General features: G+C 40.4%; 1 long non-coding RNA gene across 2 annotated transcripts in view; it reads left to right on the top strand.

Annotated features, from left to right (window-relative positions):
* The window catches only part of LOC106895439, a 26,400-nt gene extending 10,642 nt beyond the window's left edge, over nucleotides 1-15,758 (top strand). Inside the window, exons 2-5 of one of the 2 annotated variants that reach the window (XR_001413422.1) lie at nucleotides 7,218-7,281; nucleotides 9,748-9,826; nucleotides 13,263-13,318; nucleotides 14,474-15,758. This is a non-coding gene — a long non-coding RNA (uncharacterized LOC106895439). Of the gene's footprint in view, nucleotides 1-7,217; nucleotides 7,282-9,742; nucleotides 9,827-13,262; nucleotides 13,319-14,473 lie in introns of both variants that reach the window. The other variant, XR_001413421.1, reaches the window with a different exon arrangement.
* The last annotated feature ends 3,544 nt before the right edge of the window (nucleotides 15,759-19,302 follow it).

Genomic DNA, 19,302 nt, shown 5'->3' with positions numbered 1-19,302 from the left:
ATGCAAGAGGAATGATCAACTTTTGTATTTCTAGTGACCCAAATATTTAGTGCTTTCTTTATGCTGGGTTCTCATATGTTACAGGAGAGGTTTTTACCTTTAACCACAGGGAGTTTGGATGGCTTAGAGTGTGGTGATATTTCCTAGACATACCAAATCCAGTTCATTTATCATCAATATCCACAGGAAATAATAATCTGTTTATACATCACATTTCTCTGAGCTCTGCGAGGTTCTTGTTATGAATTCCTTCCAGCTGCTTTTCTCATTCCCACAGAAGAATTGCATGTGAAGGGTTACTGCTTACCCATCAGTTACTCTAACAATTATTGACTGATAACCACTGGTAATTCCAACTTTCTGACAATCTTTGATAAGGATTTTGTGTAGTTATTATGCGCTAAAATGTCGCCTCACCCATAAAGGTCTTGAACTTCAGGTTGGGTAGCTGACACAGCCACCTTTTCTGGAACCTTGAATAGAAAGAGGTTAATAATATGGAATATGGAGCTTTTACAGCTATAGAAATGCCATGTAAAACTGAGAGTCGGCTTGAAACTCCTGTTTTCTGCCCCATGGGAGTGATTGTGTCCTGTTACCTTCTGAGAAGTGATGCCTGCCAGTTGGCTGCAGCTCGGCAGGCAGAAATCGAGGTTTCTTTTATTCTGCCCAATGATTTTTGGTAAAAGTAAGTTAAGTAGAGCCATAAATCAAAGCAATTAGAAAAAAGTAAAAAAAAAAAAAAAAAAAAGAGCCGTGGCTAAGCTCATTTCCTTGACATTCTTTGCACTGCTGGTATTGCAGTACACTGGCTTTCGGTTCTGGTTTATTCCCCTGCAAATCACTGTTCACCTCTATTAATTTCCTCATATCTATTGTAGATTTATGTTTTCTTTAAGATCAGTAGGTAACTGCATTCAGGCAGAGTTGCACCATAGCAGAGCAGATGAGCTGCTCCCATTCTAGCTTAGCAAGCGATCAAATGCAAGCCCAGGAGATTTCCCATCCTGGGAAGGGTGAAGCCACACACACCAGCAATAATTACTTTACTTTTAAAGTGATCTGGGAAAAGAGGGAGAATAAGAACAAGAGGAATGAATTCTCTATTCAATTTTAAGGCAGTAAGAATTTAAGTTAATTTAGCATGTTAATTAATATGTCCTAAGAGCTGTAAAGTGTAATAATATGGAGGATGAATTCTTTAAATTGTAGGTGACCAAGAGAAATCTGGATGAATATATAACACTGCCTCTGCTTTTTGTCGGCTTATAAATTGCATTAAGAATGGTGGCAATGTATTAAAGATTTTTGTAATACTTTGTTCTCGACTGCAAGCAGTTGTAATTGCCGTAGGGATGTTAAACTGTGCTTTAGGACAGAGAAGGCAGTACTGTAAGAGTAAGTTAGGAAAAAAAATATTTCAATCCCAAATGGGTGAAACTTGAGATATAAATGCATGTCTTAACCCCTAACTATGAGTTTTTAGGGAGAAAACAAACTAAATGGTATTAGTACTGTACTGAATCTGTTTTTTCTGTGAATCAACATCTGGGTATTTTCCTTGCTCTTTTGTAATTTTACTGAAATAAAATTATAGAAAGCTTTTGCCTTAATGTTTTGGCCCAATCTTTTCAGTGCTTCAGGGGATTGATACAGGTTACATAGCTGGCTTTGAGTCTAGTTTCTCCTTCACCAGCTTTTGCAATTCTGTGGGACTGATGGATTATAGCACTTTGGAAATCAGACCTTAAATTCTGATGTCTACAAAACATAAAAGAGGTTGAATTGTGTATATTTTGCCCTAAACCCACACTATATTCCTTGAAGACAATAGCAAAAAAAAAATCATATAAAATTGTCTCTTTATTTCTAGGTACCTTAATATCAGAGGAGACTTGCTTCCAGCTAAGGAAACATTTGTTACAGAACTGAAAATGCTTGATATGATGTTGTATCAGATAAACTTTGTTAGTGCACAGTAGCACAGTGATGATAATTTAAGAACTCACAGGATTTTCAGCAGTAAAAGATCCTCAATGAATGCTAAGCTCAGTGGGAAAATGCAGTGCATAAATCTGCAGCAAGATGAGTGGGACAGGAGGGGGAGCAGCTCTGCACTCAATTTTGGGAACCCCAAACTGCTGTTGAAGGGCGTTAGAGAGAAAGAGACGTGAAGAGGTATTTTGGGGCATAAATGTTAATTTCAAAGAGTTTTCATGTTAAATATAGTGTTGGGCAAGACCCTGTCTGGGAGTCCTCAAGTCACTGGAGGTTCCTGCTGTTCTTTGGCACAGGGAGAGATAATCTGGCCTAGTGGAGGGGTCAGCCTCTAGCTGCTGCGTAGTCCCAAAGTATATGGTCACTGGAGGTATCAAGAAAGATGAAGAAAGGTCCAGGCAAGAAAAGCGTGGTCAAAGTTGATGGATAAAATGGTTTCACGTGATGGGATAAAGAACATCAACTGGTAAAGAAGAAATGATGCTTAAGATCAAGGATTGCCACATCCAGGATCAGCCAGCCCTGGATGATCTCAGAAGTAATTATGAAGTTGAACCTGGGAAGAGCTGGAGAAGGAAGAGCAAAGGCACCAGAGAAAGGCAGCAGAGGAATTTGACAACAAACTCCAGCGAGAAAGTGCAGTGCCATGAAGGGGGAGGATGTTTGGGCACCTGTTGTGACAGCTGTGACTAAGCATACAATGACCAGATCAGGGTGAATAATGAGAGAATCTGCTCATTTAAGAGTGTATATACAAACCCAGCAGGGACATGAAACTGTTTTGCTTTGTTTTACTGATAATGTGTTATTGGAGTCATGTCTCTGACTGTGTCCTAGAGTGGGTTCAAAACAATTACTTATATAACACAGGATATATTTAAGTCAGGGAGGACTGGGAAGGGAGAAATGTGTGTATCTCAATTTCTGGTTAAGAAGCAAAATGAAATTACGTTTTTCTGAATAGATTTATTGATTTCCGTTTGTCCAATGCAGGGATATCTCTCTCAAGGGCTGGATGCCCCTTGCAAAATTTGAACTGCAAAATAGTCAGTGAATTGCATTAAACCTTGTATACATCTCTGGCCAGCGGTTAGTTCGTACCCTAACCTAACTGCATTATTCTAAAAAGTAAACTCCTTTGAAATAATCTCAGCCAGTGCCATCTTCAAAAGTTGGGGCCCATTTCTGGATGGCTCCAGCTGGTCCATGGTGGCCAGTGCTCACGGTTGTCCGAGGTAGATAGGCAGTCCCTGGTGCAGCCCCTGGCATACCTTCTTCTAATGCCGTGCTTTACAAGTGGTCAGGCATCTTCTGGATCAGCTTTGGGGTTAGAGAGCCTGATTTTGAAATGGCAAATACACTGCTCTAGCAAAATTTCATCCATATGTGAAAGAAAATTATATTTGCTGCTCACTTACAGAGCAGAGTAATATGCAGGACAACATCAGGGAAAACAAAAGGAAAAACACAACTCAGCAGAGCAGTTCTTTGGGCACCAAGAAATGGCACGGTCCAATGCAACTGCCCACGTTGCAAACCAGATTCACAAATAATGGCTTTCTATGCAAGAGTAACTGCTGCTACTTTAATTTAAAATGAAAACCATATTGAGAAACTTTGAATACGAGGACAAGATTTGTGGTATGTAAATACTTGGTGGGTGCAGCCAACCAGCACAAAATATATTTAGAGGGAGCTGGAGCTCAGTCCCTACTAGAGTGCACTGTGCTTACAGATCATTATGTACACAGAATAAATTACAGCAGGGTTTGTCAACTAATTTGGTGGAGGTATGAATTCTTTATCTATTAATCAATGTAGGGAAGCATGAAGCACCTATAAACCATTCATCTCACTTTAGCTTCTTGTTTAAATTTAATTAGAGTTCTTCTGATTTGATTGGAAAAAATGGAGGTACCTTTGAATATAGAGGTGTCAGATGGAGTATCTTGGATAACACTTACTGCTGTGAGATCCTCAGGGCAATGGGTCAAGTAGTTTGGACTTTTTCCCAAAATGAACAGCTATAAAAATTGCTTACAGGGTAAGACCCCTCACTCACAAGTCATAAAAAAGATGCTCATGGTGCCAGCAACTTGCCAATGTGAATGAAGTTTGTAACAGAGTGTGAATTAGATCATTTTTCTCTTATGCCTGCAGCGGTTTTCCCCTTTTTCATCAGTTTCTCCATTCCTTTTTCATTATATATATGTACAAGGAGGGTATTTAATAGGGAAAGTTAATTTCTTCACCCCTTATCCTTATCCTAACTTTTTCTACTGTTGTCAGTGTTAAAAAATTCGTTAACAACAGTAGGGACAGAATCAGATCGATGCTTTTTTTTTCCTTTTAAAGAAATACGTCACAAAATTGTTTACCTATTCTTCTCATAATTTCCACAGAGATCATAGATAAGGCTGTAACACCTATACAGTTATGGTATGTTTTCTACTGCACGTGTAGTATGTGATGCACCTAGTTGCAACTGCAAGCACAGAGAGCCTCAGTGGGTTACTTGCATTAAATTTCATTTTAATTTGACTTTAAATCAGTGGCATTTCCTTCTTGTCTTTTAGAAAAGAATTCTTTAAAATGTTTTTTTTAAATAAAAAGTCAGTGCTAAGCCTTAGAGTCCTACATGCAAGACTTGAAAACTGCAATTTCACTGAAAGCCATACACTAAATGTGATATACATTGATGCTTGTTTATTGTGGATAAATATCATTCTCTAGGTAGTGCCTAGAAATTTTAATTAATTTCAGATACACCCTATTTTTGTCCACGTATGCAGATTTCAAATCTGTGCCTTTGCCGATTTTGACACTGTGCAATGATGTATCCGAGCGTTCAGATGTCTGGCTCTTAGAGTTGTGAAATGATAAAACAAACAAACCCAACAGTTCCAGCCTTGTCAATCTAGTTCTCAGTGGACAGATGCCCCGGTGCTAGAAAAGCATCATCCCATCTAATACCTCTTGGCAGTGTCTAAAGGAAGCCAGAGATCTTCTAGACACAAAAGTAAGATTGGCTTCTTGTCTCAAAAGGAATCGTGTCTGTGGCCACCCTGAAGCTCCTGAGTAAGGCTGCGTGGGGGAAGGTGTATAACCTCTGCGCCTGCTGTGCCTCATTTGTGCACAACTAAGTGATTTCTGGCCTCTCAGATAATCAGTCTGATCTGCTTCTGGAGCAAGTTGCTTCTGGACAGTGGTGGATTAATGAGTGAAGGTCCAGGTTTGTGCATTGCGGTTTCTGAAAAGAGCTGGGTTCGTTGTTAGAGGTTGTGGATTACATCATTAATTAATTAAACGGTATCATTAATTATGGATTTAAATATTTTATTGGAGGCTTATCCAGTGGGAATTGACTACATCTTCTAAGAAAATGGGAAGTTTCGGGTTTGTGATGGCACATCGTGAGGGACAGTCCTATCCCACTGGTATATGGCCATGGCTCTATTCCCTTGAAGGCCACTGCAGGAGGTCCAGCATAGGTCTCCTCTTGAGCAAAGCTGGGAAGGGGGATAAGGCTTCAGGCTCATCTCCTGCCCATGTAGTCAGCCCAAGTTCAGCTGAGCACCTGGGACATGCAGTCTCGGTGGGGCAGAGCTCCAACACAGCCCAGCCTGGTGAGGCAGTACCTGCCAGGAGCACAGCATCATCCCAAAGGTCTTGCAAAATGGGTTTAAAAGAACGCAGAACTGACTGATTTCACTGTATGGGCAGCTGGCTGTGACTGAGAAAGAAGACAGCGAATTGTTTTGGTACAGATGAGGTTTTCTTTTGGCTAATGATTTGTTTTTAATGTCACACATGGTATCATGAGAAGCTGCAGCATTTGGGCATTTTTAATGAATTCATATAGCTTGCATATTAGTAGGAGTATTTCCACTGCAGCAAACACCATAAACAGTTTCCACACTGGGGTATGTTATACTGCCACCAGAATTGGTTCTTCTGATGGTTCATTTCTTTTATGCTGAGAATTCAGGACCAATTCAGCTTGGTTTTATGCATCATTAGAGATTTACAATTACTGTGCTATAGTTTCTTTCTGGAAGCCTATCTCTCATGGTTAATGCTATGGGAGTCCTGTTGTGTGGAGGCTGGTATTAGCCACCTTATAGCAATAAAGCGTTTGAGAAGGATTTAGAATTATGAGTGGCTAAATTCTCTGTGCAGCGACTGTAATACTGTTATCCCTTGCTGAGCTTGGGTTGAAACATTTTTTTTTCTCCTCAAATTAGAAAAAAATGCTGTTTCTTCAAGAGGTTTTGAATCATTTACATGTAATTTTTTGTTGAACTGCTGCATTCAGAAATGAGGAATTGTGACAAATTCCATTTGGATTTCATGATGCTTAAAATACATTTAGATTGTACCAGTATATAATGAAAAGAAGGCCTTCTCATTTTTTATCTCACTTTAAAAAAGTGTAATCATTATTTGGGACTTTCTTTCGATTTTTAGATTTTATGTGTATTGCCAAAGTCAATAAATTTCAGTAGCTGTGCCTTTGGACAATAAACAGTGGATCTGTGTGTATTATAATCCACATAATCCATGTTTTAGATAAATGTACCGTTGCTCTGAAACAAACATGATATGCAGCGAATAATATGGGCCCAATCCAAAGGCCATTAAAATCAATGAAAAGATTTCAAATTAACTTTTATAGCCTTTAGATCAGGCTCTAAATGGGCAAATTACAGTTATGGAGTTTCCCATTTACATACCTGTGTGCTGCATTTAATGTATTTTATGGAATTGAAATTACTTGCTACTCTTTTTCATGCTTTTTTAGGATAAGAATTTGCCAAGGGCATCAACAGCAGTTTTCCCAGGCTTCAGCACAAGGATTATATAGTCAATCCACAAATGACTCAAATCTTTGAAAAAAAAGGACATGGTTATCAGAGAAGCTTTGACGACAGCAAGGACAGGAGCTCTATCTTGCTTATTCCATCAGAGATTCTAATTCCCTCTCATTAACATACTCAGGACATCAGCACTGGCCATCAGTCCCGGGGGAATCACTCACAATTTTTAAGGGAATATGCACAAAACCTCACCCCTGCATTATTTTAAGTAGATCAAATCAGATTCGTCTTGTGTGAGGTTAGAAGAAAGACTAGGCACAGTAGCATTAGGGAAGAGATTCAAAGGTTGCAGGTAACTTTCAAATCCATTGTTATAACCTGGTAATCTTTCTTCTTTTACAGGATTCTTGAATCCCACTGAGGATGCACAGAGCTGATCTCTGAGTCTGTGATATCTGCTGCCACTGTAAGTGTGAAAAAGCGATGCCTCTACCTGCTCTTTCTGAGTGCCCTGTAATGAAAAACCCTTTTGGAGCAACGTTGGAAATAAGCCATCACAATATCTGATTAAACCTCTTAGGAAACTGTCACTAATCACCTTCTCTGCTCTTGATGGAATATATTTATGCATTATAAATATACTTACTGTGTGTGTGTGCTCCATAAATCACATTCAGCACTTGTATATGATGTATAAGCATATTCTATAGAATACACACAAATACAGATGCCAAACTCCCACAGAGTTCATCACTGGGAAATGTTTGAAGGATCTGATCCTTAATATTTAATGAGAAAGATGCTATTTCCTTCCTCAGCTTTTATCTCTGGTTTGGCATAGTCATTAAATTTGTTGTTTCCTTGCAAGATTATATAATTTATGACCTAATTTTAGACTTTTGTGTAACTGTGCTAAAATACTCATGGCATATCCGGATTTTTTCATACGGAGTATTTCAGCATTAGACACCAGCTAGAACATGACTGCTCAGCTATGAGCTTCCCATCAGTAAGGAATTACAAGCATTAAAGGAAAACAGCCCAACAATATCCAGATAGCATTTCAGGATTAGACAGTGGTGTTTTTTCCTCTGTAAAACTATGATTTAGCAACATTTCCAAAGCCCGTCGTATGCAGCATTTGGCAGGAATCCCCAGATAATACAGTAATCACCCAGAAATTCCTATTACTTAAAATATTTTCATGTAGCAGCTTCTGACTTTCAGACCGCTCTGGGATGAATTCATACAGTCTTCATCACAGGTACTGATGTACAGAGCTGGGAAAAGGAGGTGCAGAATGACACGCGGTGCTTTAAAGTGACTATCAGCCCCCTCGCCCTCTGGAAGAAAGCATTTGCTCTGCAGCACCAGGCTGGCCGGGGAGATTTTTGCTGCACGAGGTGTTGCCAGATAACTCCTAAATGAATTACTCTGAAGCTGCAGCGGCATTTTTTTGTGCCTTCTGTGTGTCCAGGGTAATTCAGTGGTGCCATAAATAGTGCCATGAGTTAGGGTATTTTGTCAATTTAAACCATATTGTTTGGACCAGTCTTTCATCAAATTTAATATATCAGCTATTGCATTAATGCATTTTGAGAGCACTTTATTCTGGTGTTTAAGAGGCAAGTGTCTTGCGGTTGAGGAAGAGGTGAGATGCTTGCTTTGTGTCTGCAGTACACTTAGGGCTTTTTTCCTCTTCTTCTACCTTACCCCAAGGTAACCAACACAGATGACAGAGCTGGGGTGCTGCTTCCTCAGACCGGCACCCAGAGCGACAGGCACCACGGACAGGCAGCTCAATGCACCCCTGTAACATGGCAACTTAATGCAACGTACGGGGCGAGGGGTGTGCCCACCTGAAAGAAGAATAATCCTTATGAAAAGGTGCCATTATTTCTTGGAATAAGAAAGATCGGAGAGTGTATCTGCTTGGCTTTAATGGAGCAGTTCCAGGAAAGCAGCAGCGACCAAAGTGTTTTCAGTATCACATAATTCAAGAGTAAAATCATAATTCCAATTACTATTTCAACCATTTCTGGCCTTGGGAAACCTATGCTAATATTTATTATTATATGATTGACCTATGATTTCTTCATCATTTACATTAGCAACTATGATATTCATAGTAACATCCTTTAAATCATACAAGCAGATGTCAATAGTGCATGATGAAGTCACATCCTACAGATTTTTTTATTTACTTACTCCATTTTTTTCCTGGTAAAATAACATTGTGAGGTGCATAATCTCACCTCCACGAGGCCTCTAGGGGCATATATAATCACAGAATGCATTTTCTATAATCTCACAAAATGAGTCAATTCTATCTGAGGTACAAACAGTTATACAAAGTCAGTATTTCACTTCCATCACAGCCTGACATCATCTTCCACACAGTGCAAGAAAATATTTACTTAGCTCTTTGACATGAATTGCCACAAAGTCTTTGGAACAAAAAAAATTGAGGAAAGCGAGAAACTAAAATGGAATAACATGATTTAAAGAATTTAGCCCCTTTTCTGAGTGCAGGATTTAGATTTGTAACTTTGTCAGATGCTTTCTTATAATGTCTGGAATGGCCATAGTCAACTCTAATCTCAGTTCTTCAGTGAAGTGCCTATGTGCAAATCAATCAGAGAATTGTCTGGAATACCCAAAGCTGGAAGCTGATCCTCTTTCTTCATCATCTAAATATTTTCTTTGCACAAGTGAGCATTTCTGTGTGTTAATTAAGCTACTGCATTTATTTTCCAGACAGCTTCCTGAGGTACGTTGTTTCTGACGCTTTTCTGTGCAAAGCACCGCAGAGCAGGCAATACTTGACAATAACGCACCTGAAAACAGTTTGTTGTTCCATACAGGTGTCACCAGCCATAATTCTTATTAGCTCTAAAATCACTTTTTATTCTTTCTGCCCCTCCCAGCACAGGAGAGGGCACCAACAGGCTCCTTGGTGTTGGAGCAGTGAATTCCCAGCTGGGGAGGACAGCAGCTTCTGCACTGTGCAGGTGAGGTGCCAAGGGCAGCCCCGGGCTTCTTAACACCTTCAAGTAGAGTTGATAGAACTGAATTTGTCCACAAAGAGGCAGTACTTTTTTTTTCTTCAGATTGTTCTAGTCATGTATCCAAAAGTTTTGTTTCTCCATTTGTATCCCATATCCACTACTCGTCTTTGTGCCACAATCCAGCTCCTGCTTTTGTTCACCTCCAGAGACCACAGCCAGGTGTTTTTCAGCATCTCCTCTGGAAAAGTGCCACATTTGTGGAGCTCAGGAAAGCAGGACCCATCAGTGCCTGCCAGAAAGGACTGTCTTTGATTGTCTTTGTTTCTCATCCATCACTTTTTTACTGAAATTAAATTCTTCTGAACTTACATTACCTTAAAGGGTTTACCTGACTCAGCAGATGACAGATTTAGGATGTTTCAGACAGTTTTTGGAGCATTTTGGATGAATTTTTGAGGTTCATAGGCCTTATGCAGGCTATCAGGCAGGTGGACTCTCTTCCACTCCCCAGGCATGTAATCCTAAAAATGCCCGCTCATGTCTACATGTAAGGTGAGGTTAAAAGGTCAGAATAGTGCTAGATCATGTTTCTGAAGATTGGCAGTGTATAATAATTATTAACAGTTTCTGTAACAGTTTGGGTTCCGGACATGGGACCAAACACCTGCAGGAACCTCCTCAGGTGAAATTCTTGGCTTCAATCACGTTTTTTCCGGAGAAGAGACTGCTGGCTGTGCTCAGGGCGATCGCATGTTCCTGGTTTAAGAGGCACTTATAATCTACTGCTAAGAGACTTATTAGCAATGTAAAAATGAATTTGAAGCAAGAAAAGTATTCTTCCTAGAAGAAATATATTTTTTGTAAATTAGTTTTGCTGACAGATGTAATTGGCTAACTTCTTGTGACTATGGATGTTATTTGTTGCCCCTTATCTTACCAAAGCAAAGGGTGCCAAGTACTTTGAACTTTGCAAATAATTGTTTCCAAAGTGTTAGTTTTTTTCTCTATAAATTATTTAGAGAAAAGCTGGCTTCTAATCTTTTTTCTTCCAAAGCTTTTATAGCTCAGCTTCTTCCCACTCTGGATATCTTCTATTTTCCCCTTTCAGGTTTTAATATTTCTTAGATATTATAAAGGCATCTTTCAAGAGTAAATCTAGAGCTTTTGCTTAGATTGGAAAAGTTTTTCCTAGAGCTTGAATAGATTGCAGAGAGAGAGGGGAAAAAACCAACCCCAAATGAACTTTATTTCAAACAGCCACAGTTTCTGGGACTGTGGCTTGGAGCCCAGTATCCAAGAGCCTAAACCATGATGCTGGTGCCCAGAGCAGGGAACCTGAACATTATTCTTGCCATTTTTTCTTGCTCCTGGCACCCAGTGGGTGCAAACAGATGGCAGAAGGGTTGGCCTTTTGCTTCTTGTTCATGTCTTCTGGCTGGACAGGAGCTGGGAGCTGCTCTGCCCCCTCCTTCCCACCCCACCAGCGCTCACTATCCCCTCCTGCGCCGAGGAGAGGGACACAGTTTTCTGGCAAACACAATTTTTCTTAGTTTTATTTCACATTTGCAACCACAGCAATAAATATTAACCCAGAAACAGGACAGAAAGCTCTCCCAGAGTGTGCATTATTAAAGCAGCATCAGAGGTCTGCAGGAAATCCATGGTTATTATTTGCATAAAACCAAGCAAACTCACGGATGTGGGAAAACTGAAATGCTGGAAAAGCAAGGCATGACCTACTTCATCACCCTGGAAAGCTGAGCGCAAATGTTTTTACTTATCTGTCTATCTGCTCTCTATCTATTTGTTTACTTATTTTGGCAAAAGACACAAATAATGAGAAATGTATGTGTCTAACCAGAGCAGTTCTGTGCTTGTGTTCTCGGAGGTGACAAGGATGGGTGAGATTTGGGCAGACCTGTATAGCCCAGAAAAATAAATGACAGTTTCCATGCTTGCAGTGCCGCCGGAGCAGGGGTGGGTGTTAAATCCTGGTCTCCAGCCGAAGGCAGTGACCTAAACCAGGGAGCAGCACAGCCCAGGCATCCGTAGGCAACTTCTGGAGTGGCAGGAGCTTCATAGCGGACACCAAAGGAAAGATCCTTGTTGAGACACCTTGTTGTCTGGCTGCTGTTGAGGGATGTGATGTGTTTGGGCTGTGGTGCTATTCCCCAGCTGTCTTCTAACACCAATGAGGGGGAAAGCAATTCCTGTTGAGACCCGCTGTGAGACTTACTACTTGAGTCTTCAAGTAAGAACTTCATGGTTGAGCATCCCTCTAAGACTGATCTCCTCTCCTTCCCCTTCTCCAAATACAGTAGTTTCAGATCTTAGATGCCACCAGCAGCTCCCCAGGCACTTGGCTGATGGTTTGCTCCCTGACCCAGCTGAAGTGGGAAGGAATTTAAAATTTCCAGGTTGTTTTTTTTTTTCTTAAGAAAAAAAAAAAGAAAAAAGTTTATGATTTTTAAGAAGGCACCTTAGAGCAGAGCCCAAATGGGAATGTTTGTGTTCGATACCATCCATCAACGCCGTGACACGGAGGGAGCGGCTCCCCCAGCTCCTCGCGTGGCGGTGGACAGAAGGAGCTGTCAGGGAGCCGCGTGCGGCCGCCGCGCCGAGCCGGGGGGGAGCCGTGCTGGCAGAGATCCCTCCCGCAGAGGGGATTTCTGCACTGACAATTTTTGGCTCCTTTAGGTTACTTTAGAGCTGCACAGAATATGTAATGTTCTGCGCCCGCAGAGGGGCTGACAGGGAACTTAAATACAGATTGCAAAGATAGATCATCTCCCAGCATCACTTTGTTTTCTGCCGCTCTAAAATCATTTTACTTGTTCCTGCAGCTCCTATAAAGCCAGAAGAGCTCTCTATATTTGCTTCCCGGATGCCTTTTTCTCCTCTGCTTACAACTACAAAAGCAGCTTTTCATGCTCCAAATCAGAGATAAATTGAAATCGCGGCTGAAGAAATAAAACACAAGGCTAATCAAATTGTAGCACAGGAAGCAGCCTTCAGCCAGTGCATTTTTTGAGAGCTATTTTTAGAATATATTTTTATTTTGTCACTCCATATGGGAAGTCAAATCCATATGGTTTGGGAGAATGGAAGGTTGTGCTTTTATAGGGATCTCACAAACCATCCCTGCTCTGCCACGTACTTAAACATGTGCTTAAATCCAATTGTCTGCGATGGGACTGAAGCACATGAACTCCTCCTGACTGGGGCCTCGGGCCCTCTCTGAGTTGTAAGAGTATTACTCCCTCCTGAGATGTAAAACTATTCTATATTTGTTAAACCAGTCTCCAGTTCACTTGGATCTTCTTAATTACAACATTTCTTACCACATCTTATACATTTTCCTTTTTTTTTGTCTCTCTCTTTTTCATTTCTTCCTTTCTTTTCCATTGTTTGGATGCCCTGTTGAATGTATTTGGTCCAGTACCAGCCAGGATGGAAAGCTGAACATCCATACCCATCGCTCTCCTGCTCTTCACAGTAGGTGTTGCTACCCTGCAAATATCAAGATTAATGTGGTGTTGGGGAATATGACTGTATTGTGCCCACAACACCGTGGCACCTTCCGAGAAAGCTGAAGAAGCAATAATTGGTTAGAAAAGGTGTTGTTCTTCTGAGAAACCAAATGTATAAAATTAGAGACATGTCTTCAGTGTTAATCCACCAGAATGTCCGTTTTATTTGTATTTTAGGTTGTTCCATGAGACTTAACCAAAAATTTTCTTTTAAGGAATTTTGTCGGATGGTTAAAAACACTGACATAAATTTTCAAACCTGGTAAATTCCAGAGGATCATTTTATGAATATTATTTTGTTGTAATCCTGGAGTTTCTTCCCTGTGCAATTTCTCAGAAGGTGAAACTAAAAAAAAATATAAATTTAAACCACGTGTTATTTATTACAATTTGAAAGGCAAAATTTACCTGAGCCTGTGTTCCTTGTGCTCCCAACTCTAACAATGACTTTGGTATTGAGGTATTGGTATCATTTTTACAAGCAAGTAGGGATGCCCCTGAAGCAGTAGCGCATGTGATAGCAGTTATGGCAGGACTTGATTTTTTCAGTCTCACCAAGTCCTTAGAGAGATGTGGGTGTTCAGATCAGCCTGTCGGCTGCTGAATGCCCAAATCCATAATTAAAAATCATCTTTGAAACTCAAAGGGCTCCTGAGGTGCTCCGTAGGCAGACTTTTGCTGCCTGGGCTCCCCCCCCAAGCTGGCAGGCAAGCTGCAGGCAGGAGAAATGCAAATTGGGCAGGGTTTTGTCCTGTAGTTCACCCCAGCTGTACGCACAGAAAGCCAGGCAGCGCTGTGTGGCAGGCAAGAGGCAAAGTCAGATTGCACATCAGTCTGTATGAAATGCTTAAATAATCATTTTAATATGTCTGAAATGATAGCTGACTTTGTCTACAAGGGATCTGCAAGACATAGCAAAACGCAGCTGCATGCTTTTAGATATTCTCAGCAGAGGCAGAGAAAGTTGGGTGGTGTGGATTGCCTGACTAAAGGAGAAGTCATTTGCTGTGTTACTTTTGGTTCAAGAGTTGTATTTAGTCTCAACATGGAAGCAGAGCTAATGAAAGAGCAGGGCATTGGCAGTTAATATTTTTATGCTTTTTTTTTCTCTTTTCTTTAGGACACAATTCTCCACCTTTTTTTTTGGATGAAGTGCAATGGGAACAGGGCTGCACAGTGGAGAACTCAGTGTAGCAGAAGGATGGGAAGCATGGAGCTTTCTGAGATGGTTTGGATGTTGCTTCCACCAACTAGAAGGGATGTTATACTAAAATTGTTCATCAAAACTGAGACCTCATATGGATTATTCTATTGGAAAGTCAAGAAAACAACCACTGATTTTTTCCCCACAAATATAAAGCAGAGATCTTGCATAAGAGGAGACAATGGTAAAATAGCCAAGCACAAGAAGTTTAAGAAGAAGGCTGAGGTTAGAGCAGAGAGAAACTGTCAGAAGTTTTTAAAGAAATTTTATGAAGCCATATTTGTATTCAAAATCTATGATCATTTTGAAAGCAAAGTAACTACTGTTAGATTATTTGCTCAAAGTAGCTTTGTAGTCAGAAACACCCCATCACTTGTATCCCACTCCAAAAAATACATTCTATATAATTCTGAAATCCCAAAAGACAAGACAAATAATCTGCATTTATGATGCTTAGTGTTTTGGGATTAGATGGAAATAGCTGTATTTTTCTAGAAATGTTATTCTGGAATATTTGAACAACTCAACTTTTGGACCAGGTGCCTGGGTGGTGTGTGTGATGTGGGTACATGAGCACTATGAGGTGGACTTGAACTGTTGCTGCGGTTCCTGTACATCACTTGCCACAGCCGGGCATCATGGCCCCAGTAAAGCCAACCAAGAGTTTGCCAGTGACTTCACTGCAGCCAGAATTTCATGCCAGGCTGGGAGCAGTTGATGGAGAGTGCCACGGGCTGGTGACCTGAAGCAATTTCAAGTCAATGACGTAGAATTGAAAAACTTCCTTGTCACATAACTGATCTCATTGGAAACCCAGGGCACTCAAATTTCACTTTGGATTTTATACCGACTTTCCATTCACATTTAAACTATGTAGATAACATGTTAAGGAATTATTCTTTAAAAAGTAAAGAATTAATTTCTTTTTGAGATGGTTGATTTGTAGACAACATTTGTGTAATTTTGCATTCTAAATGTGATTTATATTTGTAAATAAATTTGCATAAAATCTCCAGCTTTTGATGTCATAGTTCTATTTTATCTTTAATTCAGATGTTCAAGAAATGTAAATTATTTTTACAGCTAAATAAAAGCTATACAAAGCTGCCAGGAAAGAATAATGAGGTACACATTGTGCCATGCAGCCATGATAAATCCAGCAGCACCATGGTTACAGTCAAAATATGAGGTCATCAACAACTAGGGAATATCAGCACATATAGATTCCTTTGACTAGATTTAGGGAACTAATCTTAATGGGGGAAGCTCATGACACTAAGGTCAGCAAGAGAAAATATTTACCTGAAAGATAAAGACAGGCACCTAAAACGAGGAGGAACAGTTGGTTTATATAGCAAGGGTTTATTATAGATTAAAAACATCAGCTGTAGTTGGCTCTATGTAGTATGGCTCTGCATATGTGCTTTGGAGAAATAAAGCATTCCTGTAACATGGTGAAGCTTGCAAGTTATTGGTGCATTTGCTACTGATAGTATGGGCTTATAAAATATGGCTCCATCATGAGGATGGCACCAGTGAGAAGGTGTATTTGCACCTCCTTAGACATTGTGGTAAAAGGCTTCAGTGCTGTGGCCCTGGATCAACTAATATATTAAGAAATGGGTTCCTCTCATTAGAAATTAACTCAAACATGAGGAGATAATTATACCAAATGAGGGTGTGAAGAGCTTCAGCTGATCAAAGGAAAGTAAATAAAAGGTCCACAGAGCCCATGTGTTCCTTTTCTGGTGAGGAGGCTAAAGAGATAAGGTGCCTGGATTTTCAAGAGGACAAACCTTCTTTGCTGTGACTGATTCAGGTAGGTCTCATCATTCTCTGCTTTTGTCTCATTTCTGATTATGTTTCCTAGTAATACTTGGGGGTTTTGTGTGCATTTTTTGCTGTTTGTTTGCTGCTGGAAGGGTCTTGTCCATCCTGCTCTTCAAAGCTTATATAAAATGAATGAAGTTTGATATGCACAGTGCTACCGACTTGTTGTTATTCCCTGATTGCTAAATTACAGTGGTCTTGCTTTAATTAAATTCAATATTGAGGTCAAACAGTTCCAGGAGTGGCTTTCTAGGAGCTGGGTGACTGCTCCAAGCCCCTCTGCAGGAGAAGGTCTATGGAAGACAAGGAAGTGATGAAGGGATGCATCCAGTGTTTCTGGATGGCCAAACACAAAGGGTATTTAGAGTAAGCAGCTGTGATGGGCTGTCCTGTAGTGACTAAATTTTGCAGGATCTGTTTGCTCTAGAGTTGTCACTGTCAAATTTTATTTTCTGGTAAAGTGTATCGGGTGCACAGCAAACCTTGTGGTTTGGAATCTGCTGCTTTTGCCCTTTGAGTATTCTATTCAGCTAAAAGAGAAGCAATAGTTTTGTGGTAAGTCTAATACTGGCACCAGACAGGACGCTGCATGATGCTGAGCACCTTGTCAAGAAGGTGCTGAGCCTTTTAAGCCCTGTGGGTTGAAGTGCCACTAGGTCCTCAGCATCTTGAAGAAGCGAGCCCTGTGATGCTCGGTTTTCTGAAGCGTGTGGACAAGAGTTTGCAGTGAATAGGGACAGCCTAAAACTTGCGTCAAAAGAAATGCTTTGTCTTGCTGAATCAAGGCAGTGAATGCATGTGCATCTCAGAGAGTGTGGACAGGCCTGTTGACTCCTAAGGACCACTCATGTGCCTTAATTGAGTATGTGCATGAATGCTTAACTGGTTGGGATCAGCATAAACATCCCTGAATGTCAAGCTCTCTTCTGTGTCTATTTTGTAAAGCTAATGACCACCAGGCATTAAAAACCTGGTTCTGGTTTTTGGAGATGCTGAGATATCTCATTTCATATTTTTAAAGGTGAATGCCTTCACCTTAAAATAAAATGCCTTTATTCCAGAGATGTTGGTGCATTAAAAAATGGAGAGCTGTAAACTTAATGTTCTTGGAAGTTTAAGATTTTTAAAAAATGTCCATAACTTTGTCTGTAACAAATAATGCTGCTTAGAAACATTTAAAAACAAAAAAAAACCATGCTCAGCAGACAGCTCTTATGGAAAGGCTCTGCCCAGAATGAATTTTTATGCTTGAGTTATAAACCCTTGAAAAATGGGGATCCTAATGCAGAAGCTGACGCAGCTTTAACTAAAGCAGCTCTAGTAAGTGCTGCTATAATTATTTGCTCATTAATTACAAATTTTGCAAGACACGAGAGTAACACAAATTGGAAAATAGGAATAATTATCAGTAATAATGCCAGAGAAGCTGGACACATTGAAAGTATCTTCCTCTTTAAATTTAATAATAGCAAGACAGCCAGGAAACTAATAAGAAATACATAATTGAAAATTAACCTTGCAAATCTGCTGTTAATAAACCATGGTACTCTCGCGTTACAATAATTTTACAGAGCCCTTAATTTGCATTTGAAGTGTTATTCCAGGTAATACTTTGTGTGTGCACAACAATTAGTATGTCTTTGAATTAAAACAAAAATGTGAAGGTAGGATTTAGTATCGCTGAAGAGTACAGAATAGCGTATACTGTAGGTTTTAGTAGCTCAGAGCTCGAATAATTGGAAACCAACTGTACAATGGTGATTTTTGTTCTGGCTGTTATGCCTGAATGCTGTTTTGTTGTTGTTGAATTCGAGTATTGTGGTGTTCTGTGCTTTCATCCCTAGCTTGTGTAAATGTATCAGTTGGGCTGTTGGATCGCTTGCACTTTCTCATCCTTCGAGGTGTGAGGCTTGATTACTTGGGGGTGCTTGAAAACATCCAGTGCGTTGGCAGCAGGTAGTGTGTGGTCCTTGAAATGCTCTGCTGCAGTGCATGCTTTTACGATCATGTTTGAGTAGTTTTAATGGGTCTAATTTGGGGCAGGCTGGAGGCACTAGGGGTTGCTGGGCAGGGTCAGTCAGCGTAGCCTGTGGTTTAATGGAAAGGTGATGCTTTACTGCGGGCTGGAACCTTGTGTCTGAGTTTTGCCCGTGGTTCTCCATTCAAAGGGAAATGGCACTTCCTTAGGGATGTTTTGTATCTGTTGCCAATCAACAGAAGTCTATAAAAAAATCAATTTGCAAGTAAGGATGGAGAGAATTGTTTATTCGAAACTCAGGCTGAGTCAACTGCTCTTGCTAAATACCTCCCACTCATAATGTAAACCTGATGCACATTGCTGCCCGCTCCTTGTGTTCAGTCACAGAGAACTCGCACATTTGTGGCCAAGAAATGTTTTACAATTTTGGTGCTTATATCTCCCGAGCTATGAGAGCTCAGCTGGAAAAAGAGGATGGACTGAAACAAAGACGAAAATCCCTGACTGCAGGCTTGTACTTATATCACGATGTTAATGGCAGTGGAGGTATATACAGGGTTTCAAAGTTGTGTATGGCCAAGCAGCTTAAAAAAAATAATAACAAAATAACTCAGAGGCCTACAGTGTTTGGCATCAGAGAGGAGGAACATTGTACACAAACAATTGGGTTAAGAGTGTGCACTCCAAACAGTGTTTCTGCACAATTCCAGACTCCATCGAGGGCTGCATGTAAAATGTTGGCTTCTTTGTGCAAACCCACAAATCCTAGGGAAAAGGCCATTAGGGGTCAGCAATTCAGCTGTTTGTCTGCTCACTTTATGTAAGAGGTTAGCAGCAGTATGCTTTTTTTCCAAAGCCAGCAATAGCAGGAACAGCTTGTTTCTGAAAGGGCTGTGGCTCCCCTAGTAGTGATAGAAGAAGGGGTCCTGAAATAAAC

The sequence above is a fragment of the Calidris pugnax genome, unplaced genomic scaffold (assembly GCF_001431845.1).
Source record: "Calidris pugnax isolate Ruff unplaced genomic scaffold, ASM143184v1 scaffold38, whole genome shotgun sequence".
Taxonomy (NCBI): domain Eukaryota; kingdom Metazoa; phylum Chordata; class Aves; order Charadriiformes; family Scolopacidae; genus Calidris; species Calidris pugnax.
Note: the sequence above shows the minus strand (reverse complement) of the source record. Positions and strands in the feature narration are given on the sequence as shown.